Source organism: Bos indicus x Bos taurus, chromosome 8, assembly GCF_003369695.1.
Source record: "Bos indicus x Bos taurus breed Angus x Brahman F1 hybrid chromosome 8, Bos_hybrid_MaternalHap_v2.0, whole genome shotgun sequence".
NCBI classification, from domain to species: domain Eukaryota; kingdom Metazoa; phylum Chordata; class Mammalia; order Artiodactyla; family Bovidae; genus Bos; species Bos indicus x Bos taurus.
The window spans coordinates 98,182,272-98,190,417 of record NC_040083.1 but is presented as its reverse complement, the minus strand read 5'-3'; the positions used below and the strand labels follow the sequence as shown (position 1 = coordinate 98,190,417).

The following is an 8,146-nucleotide window of genomic DNA, read 5'->3' as shown; positions in this document are numbered from 1 at the left end:
TGTGCAGTAAATAAGTTTACATCTAAGTAGGTCCTAAAGTGGCTGGACTCTTCTAATGTGTTCGTTATCAAACAGCCCTGTCCCCAAGTAGAAGCTGCAGCGCTTCTTTCTTTGCAACTTTCTGATTTGCTTTCCTAGGTGGTCTCCCTGGGAGGGAGACTTTATCTTGGATTTTTCTGGTCAGCACTGTCTTGCACAGACTCCCTGATTAGAGCCCCTCCCTTCCTCAGGTCTTCCCTAATATCCTCTCTAAATAAAAAAATGGGGTTAGGCAGCTTCTGATGACGTTATCTCAGGTATTCTCTGCTTTGGTAATCTTTCAATCAAGTCAGTATATCTATATGAAAATTCAGTGGAATGTGAGTTTATCTATTATATATAAAAAGTTGTAGCCACCTATTTGTTCATGTATTGATACTATTTGCATCTAAACTTGCATAACATGTATCAATCTAATCATTATGTTTGTGTGTATGTGTATGTTTAATTATTTTCGTGATTATGAATGTAAGAAATTCACACATTAATGACCTCATTCATTGTAAAGATTTCTGACATAACTATTCTTTCTGTCTTTCAAATGAACATACTGAAGCACCAGAAAGTGAAATGATGTTTCCAAGTTCACACGACTGGCACTTTGTTGAGGTAGGGCTCATATGTAGAAATTCTTGAACCTGCAAAGTTGTTTTCCAGCTTCTCATTTAGGCCTGGGTCCAATTCCACCCTGGACTCCCTATCCAAATAAAATTAAAGACTTGAAGACACCCCGAGAGAAGAAATCATCAAATATTTTGCAAGAAAAAGCATCCAGATGATAAGATGGCTTGGGGTTCTGGCACCCAGGATCTCTTAGCTACAGCTGAGGTACAATTGTGTCTTTACGGGACACACCTCTGGAAAAGCCAAAGCGACCACTAGATGGCAGTGTATGAACATTAAAGGGGAAAAGGCACCTCCTCTTCATTTTGAATACCTTGAGTTGAACATGGTGAAAGCCTTGGCAAGGACATCCAGTTGGAACTTACCTTCCTAAGACAATGAATTTAGAGATCATTGTGACTTTGGGCTCCAGCCCAAGACACGATGGCCATGTTTTGGTTTTATGAGAAGCTGAATCTGCGGTTCTCAGCCCCACTTGCACATGAAATCATCTAGCGTTCTGATTTCACTTGTTTTGGGGTGGGTCCTAGGTGCCTGTATATTTTGTTAAAACTCCTCAGGAACTCAGCTGTGTTCCCAGTGTCCGTAATCTGTGCTAGATGGAGGCCGCCTGCCCCTGGGTTGCAAGAACCCAATCAAAGCTCCTGATGAAGCTCCAGGCACAGGGAAGGACACTGTGGCTGCAGGATAAAATGAGGCATTAAGACATGGCCTCTGTACTCAGGAAGCCATAGTTGTAAAGGAGCTGAGATGTAAAACTCCAATAGGATCCGCAGTGCAGTCCCTGATCTGCGGCATGCTTTGGAGTGTGTCGCTTGACCACTCCATAGCTCACTTTATTTGGTGGCTTTTGATGGGATTCCTCATTAGGAGAAGGGGGATGATGAGCTACTTGCCTCCAAGGATCTATGTAGCTGTGTTCCGAAGGGCCACATCTTTTTCCCATCAAATTCTGTGTGTGCCTAGGAGCAATTTGGCTGTTTTGAAGAGAGATGGACTCCTTGGCCTGGCATTAGCTCAGCACTTCAGGCAGGACAGAGGGACCCTGCTGCTGCTGCTTTAGGGTCTGACTGTTCTCATTTGCATTGTATTTCATTGCAGGGAAAATTAGTTGTTGATGATGAAGGCTTTAAAACATACCCAAATTACATGTGCTTATTTTGTAGAAATGTGTTCCAGACCAGTGGGACCAGGGGGATGATGGAGGGCCTCTCCAAACCACAGAGGGTATCCCTCTATTCTTACTCCTGTACTCTCATCTCTGTATACATAGCTTCAACATACTGCTGGGATTTTCTCTAAGGAGTGTTCCTGTTCTGGGTTCTTGGCCTCCTTATAGAAATTGGTAAGAGGCCAGATAAGAAATTTGGGCAAGGCTTTATTGGGACTCCTTCTGCAACAGGAGGGATCGAGAACAGCAGGTTCCCTTGCTTGCTTCCTGAGAAGGGATAAGCTGGTTCTTTACATGGGGTGCGGGTAGGGGCGGGTCCGGGGGTCTGGCCAGAGGGGCGGCTTGGTCATTTGTGTGCCCCTTTGGGGATGTTGTGTGCAGGGTCATGAACAATAAGTACTCTGTTTTTGCTCCTGGCTCTTCAGCAGTAGCAGTTAGGTTTTAGGTCTTTCTATATCTTCTTGTCTATAATTAGCCTCAATTGTACATGTACGCAATTATTTTTAGTCCGTTATAGTTTCTTTCTGTTTTGTTACTTGAGGAGACATTTGTTCAGGTGCAAGCACTGCAGCAAAGGTCCTAGGTCCCAGGTTCCAGCCTGTCTCAGGATGACTTCTAGAAGGTTACTTCATAATCTCCCCTTTTTGTGGGGGATTGGTGGGGCGTAGAGGAATCGACAGCCATAGCCTGCAAATCCTGAACTGCAGTTTATGCTTAAGAAAGACCTGAAGAGCACAGACTAGCTCTTACTCATCTCACTCATTTTAATAACTGGCACAGGAGCTGGTACAGAGTAGGCGTGAGTGAATGTTTGTTGAATTAAGGTTTCTGTAGTTGGATGTATTTAACAATGTCAAGCTGATTCTAAATATTCACTTCTCAGCATCAGAAATAGCTTTGATGCTATTTGTGTCTTACAGACACAGAATTTTATGAAATAGATTGTTCCCCTCTTCACATTGACTTCTGAAAAGCTCAGAGATAAGATAGTGGCCCATCTCTAGCAAATAACTAAGAAAGATATGCTACGCATTTGATTATATGATCAGTTAGATGATTATATGCGATCGTGTGATGCCTGCTTTCATTTTATTTTCCTCAAACTTGATAGTTATTGTACTGAATTATTATCACAAGCTGCCACAAATTCTCTTTGGAACAAAGAATGGAGAAACTTACTAAATCTAATGCAATGTCTGGGACAGTTCCTGGTACATGGTAGGATCTCAGAATATTTATAAAGTGAGTGAGTGAAATATTTTCATCTGAATCTTTAGATTGAATTCAGTGTTTAAACAAATTTATCAACCTGAAAGTCACAGCCTTTCAAAATAAACTGGAATAAATGGGAAGATCTTCTGGGAAGTAGACCCAGTGAGGCAGAGTGACCTGTCTGAGATGATACAAAAATCCAGTGGCTCTAAGTTAAGCCCAGTTATTTTTGATTCTTGATCTACAGCAGATTCTATTACCCTAAAACTACTTCTTTTGATTTTCCAAGAGTGATAACTAGCCTCAAATGTTTTCAAAAATGAATATGAAGAGAGGTATGTTGATTCCGTTGCCCCTCAGGTAAAACTGGTGATGAAACAGGAGAGTGGTGCCACCTGTGTTTGATGAAACGACTCTGTTTTTCCTTTGCCCAAGTCAACGACAGCTCAGTTGGTGACCCACGGTGTGATTTGTGTTCTAAGTTTCATAAGGAGAAGTTAGGGAATGCTGGTAGCTCCAGTCAGCACTCTCCTGAGAGGCTGGGGAGGGATTGTTTTACTGACAGTGTTTATCCTGGACAGAAGCCAGCAGGCCTGTCGGCTTGAAGCTGGAGCTGCTTTATCTAGTCAAATATCTTCATCCGAAACATGGTCAAAAGAGAAGTGAGGCAGTTGAATTTTGATGGAAATTTCTCTTTCATGTACTTATTCGGTGTTCCTATAGAGAGCAAAAGAAGTCATGTTCCTATTTAACAGCCTGACCTTTCTACTTTTCCAGCATTTTCTGAACCATCCCCCTTTAACTCCACTGTTTTTATTACTCTATATGCAAGTGAAAATGTCTGCCCTGCAAACAGATAAAATACTCACTAACCAAGAGAAGTCTTTTTCCTTTCTTAATAACTACCCTTGGATATTTTTATGGGCATGTACACAGTTTGCTCCAAAGCCAAATATACATTTTCTTCAGACCAATCAATTTTCACTAGTATTCCATCAATGGAGTGACCAACCTGGGAGCTCTGGCTTAGATGACATAATGTTCATGACCAGCCTCTATGAATGATTTACTCTTCTCTATCTGTGCTCCTGCAGTGGATCCATCCCCATGATGGCACCACCACAGTGTGTTACTATTATAAGGTTATCTATCTGCTTTTCCCAGTGGACTGTTAGCTTCTCAAGGGCAGGAACCATCTCTCCTTCATCTGTGAATTTCCTGAGCCCACCCATGGCCAAGGGTATAGTAGGTGCTCACGTTCATATTTACTCACCCCATCGTTGACTCATTGCGGTTGCTCCTATTGTCTCACTCAGATTTGTTGCTTGCCCTGTGAGGAGCGGACTCTGCAGAAATCCTGTCCAGAAAGCAATCTGATGTGCTAGTCAGAGCAGCTCACCTGTTGGCTGACTAGTATGAATGTGATGTGACAATCATGCAGCCCAAAGGCCTGGCTTTGTTCACAGGCACAGAACTGTCTTCTGAGTCATGCTCATCCAGCAGTTGCCTGAGTCTTAGTCCAGGGATGGAGAAGACCCAACTCTCCTGCAGTTTCTTTTGAGATTTCAGCTGTTGTTTTCAACTCCTGACCTCAGCTTTCTCTGGGGAGTCTTCGAATTTGGCTCAATCCATTGGAGATGAGATTGTGGAGGCAGATACCCTTGGGAAGGGAGAGATTGTCCTTTGGGAGTCTGTATTTAATCCAAGGTGAGATTATGAGTTCTCAGCTGTAGGCCAGCCTACCAGGCCAACCTGAGATCTTTCTCAGGCCAGAGGTATAATGGACTGTGGAAATGTAACTTGTCACCATGGAGTAGACAAACTCTGTCTGGAACAAAGTCCTAAGACAAAGGAATAGGAGAGGCAATAAATTGCTTATTTTTCATTTGAGAGAATAGAAAGAAACATCTTAGATTTAGCAAAGGAGAATGCCATTCAATGATTCTATTTGGAAAAATGTCCTTTGCATTTGAAAGTTGATGTTGGGCATCCATGAGCCTTAAAACTTTGGGATCTTTAAAATTCAGATACTTGTTTTTTGCCCCCTCTTCATCCTAATCTTTGTATCCATTAGGAAGGTCGTTAAACCAAGGCTCATCCCCTGGCTTGCATATGCTTGAATTGCTCCATTATACTTTTTCCAGAAAATTTCAACCAGGAATCTATAGATTCTACAGCTTCTATAGATTCACAGATTCTATAGATACCTGGTTGAAATTTTCTGGAAAAGTATAAGGGGGAAAAGGAAGAAGAGATTAGAATCTTCTAGCTTTATTTTATTAAATTTGAGGTCCAGTTACTTGGAAATGAAAAGATCATTTCTTTGCTTAGTATTTTTGTCCTTTTTGTGTGTAACCAGAGGGCAGAAACAACTCTGGTTATTTCTGGTGACCCCTCAATAGACCACCTCACCCCTAACGTATACTCCACCCCCAAGCCTCAGCACCACTGTCTTGATTGCTTGAACTGTTGCAATTTCCAGAGGTCATTTGTGGGTTTGAAGATAGCACTTCCCTTCATCCTGCATGCCACTACAATGGGAACCCCTTTACCTGTTCCCCAGCGTATGTACGTGTTGATTGCTGACTTGAGGGTGTGGTTACAGGCTCTTTACAGGTCTTGGGTAGTGGAGTGGTCAGTGATTTTCTCAAATGGCCCTCTGGCAGAAATTTCTCATTTATTTTGAACAATTCATGATACCGTTCCTGAGATATTTTCTTATTTTAAAAGTAGGCTTGGTCGTTTTAACAGAAATTTGGGGATGAAGAAGATTAAATCTATTAGAACTCAACAAAGTTCAATTTCAACCACCCTGGATGAGACAGGATGGGAAAGAATGGTATACTGTGATGAGGCTGGTTGTTTTGATGACCATAATGTTGCTTTCTACATTTTCCAAAGCATTTCCATACACGTTATTTCACTTGATTTTTGTAACAGATTTGAATAGGAAAAGTAGCAATGATTACATAAAAACATGCTCAAAAAAGTTTAGTAACGTACCCAAAAGCAGAAGACTTGTGACCCTCCTGGATCTTTTGTCTACTAAGACTTTATTCACTGAAGCTATAATAGGTATACCATCCTTTGGATACCATCCTCTCTATTTTTGTAATGCTAACAAGTACATGTAATGATATTTCCTTATTGTTTTTCTTTAAACTGACTTATTTTATAACTTAAATAAATTTAACAAGAAAAATTCATAGCTTGACAGTAAATAAAAATTTAATGTCACTTTGTAAAACTGGAAAGTAACCACAAAAATAAAAACAGTGAGAATGAAGCAGTGCCCTTACACTTTAGCTAGGTATTGACTATCATTGAAGTCTCTGATCCTAAGTCCTGTTCTGTCTTTCTTGTCACTGAATTCTTTGATCCTAAGTTCCTTCTCTCTTTCTTAAAAATAAAAAATTTAGCTCTCCGGGCAAGATGGCGGGGGGTGAGGCTGGTGTGACTTTAGGGCAGCCGCACCTTTCTCGGCAAGATCTCGCCATTTTGGATGTTTCCAAGTTGACGCCACTTTCACATGAAGTTATCAGCAGACAAGCCACAATTAGTATAGGTACAATTGGTCATGTAGCTCATGGGAAATCTACAGTTGTAAAAGCTATTTCTGGAGTCCACGCTGTCCGTTTCAAAAATGAACTGGAAAGAAATATTACAATCAAACTTGGCTATGCTAATGCTAAGATTTATAAACTTGATGACCCAAGTTGTCCTCGGCCAGAATGTTGTAGATCTTGTGGAAGTAGCACACCTGATGAGTCGTACAGACATTCCAGGGACCAAAGGGAACTTCAAATTAGTCAGGAATGTTTCCTTTGTTGACTGTCCTGGCCATGATATTCTGATGGCTACTATGCTGAACGGGGCCGCAGTGATGGATGCCGCTCTTCTGTTGATAGCGGGTAACGAGACTTGTCCTCAGACTCAGACATCTGAACACTTGGCTGCTATAGAAATCATGAAACTGAAGCATATTTTGATTCTACAAAATAAAATTGATTTGGTAAAAGAAAGCCAGGCTAAAGAACAGTATGAACAGATCCTTGCATTTGTTCAAGGTACAGTAGCAGAAGGCGCTCCTATTATCCCAATTTCTGCTCAGCTAAAATACAATATTGAAGTTGTCTGTGAGTACATAGTAAAGAACATTCCAGTACCCCCAAGAGACTTTACTTCAGAACCCAGACTAATTGTTATTAGATCCTTTGATGTCAACAAACCTGGCTGTGAAGTTGATGACCTTAAGGGGGGTGTAGCTGGTGGTAGTATTCTAAAAGGAGTATTAAAGGTGGGCCAGGAGATAGAAGTCAGACCTGGTATTGTTTCCAAAGACAGTGAAGGAAAACTCATGTGTAAACCTATCTTTTCCAAAATTGTATCGCTTTTCGCAGAGCATAATGATCTTCAGTATGCTGCCCCAGGAGGTCTTATTGGAGTTGGAACAAAAATTGACCCCACTTTGTGCCGAGCTGACAGAATGGTGGGGCAAGTACTTGGTGCAGTTGGAGCTTTACCTGAGATCTTCACAGAATTGGAAATTTCCTATTTCCTGCTTAGAAGGCTTCTAGGTGTTCGCACCGAAGGAGACAAGAAAGCAGCGAAAGTACAAAAGCTGTCTAAGAATGAAGTGCTTATGGTGAATATAGGATCCCTGTTGACAGAGGAAGAGTTAGTGCAGTCAAGGCTGATTTGGGTAAAATCGTCTTGACTAATCCTGTGTGCACAGAAGTAGGAGAAAAGATTGCACTTAGCCGAAGAGTTGAGAAACACTGGTGTTTAGTTGGTTGGGGTCGAACAAGAAGCGGAGTGACAAGCCGACAGTAGATGATGACTGAAGAGTTAACTAACAGATCTGAATGAAGCTGGAATTTCTCTTAACAATCTAGGGGTATATGATGATGACTGAAGAGTTAACTAACAGATCTGAATGAAGCTGGAATTTCTCTTAACAATCTAGGGGTATATTTTCAGAACAATAGTGGGAAAGTAATTTCACAGCTCATTACCTTAGTAGTAGCTGTAAGATTATTCTCATTTTTTGGTGATGAAAATTTAACCTCTAGTACTGAAATAGAGTCTACAATAAATGTA

The 8,146-nt window shown here is 41.2% G+C and overlaps 1 pseudogene; it reads left to right on the top strand.

Moving 5' to 3' along the window:
• Window positions 1-6,478: 6,478 nt before the first annotated feature.
• LOC113897629 lies at window positions 6,479-7,890 on the top strand (annotated as a pseudogene).
• The last annotated feature ends 256 nt before the right edge of the window (window positions 7,891-8,146 follow it).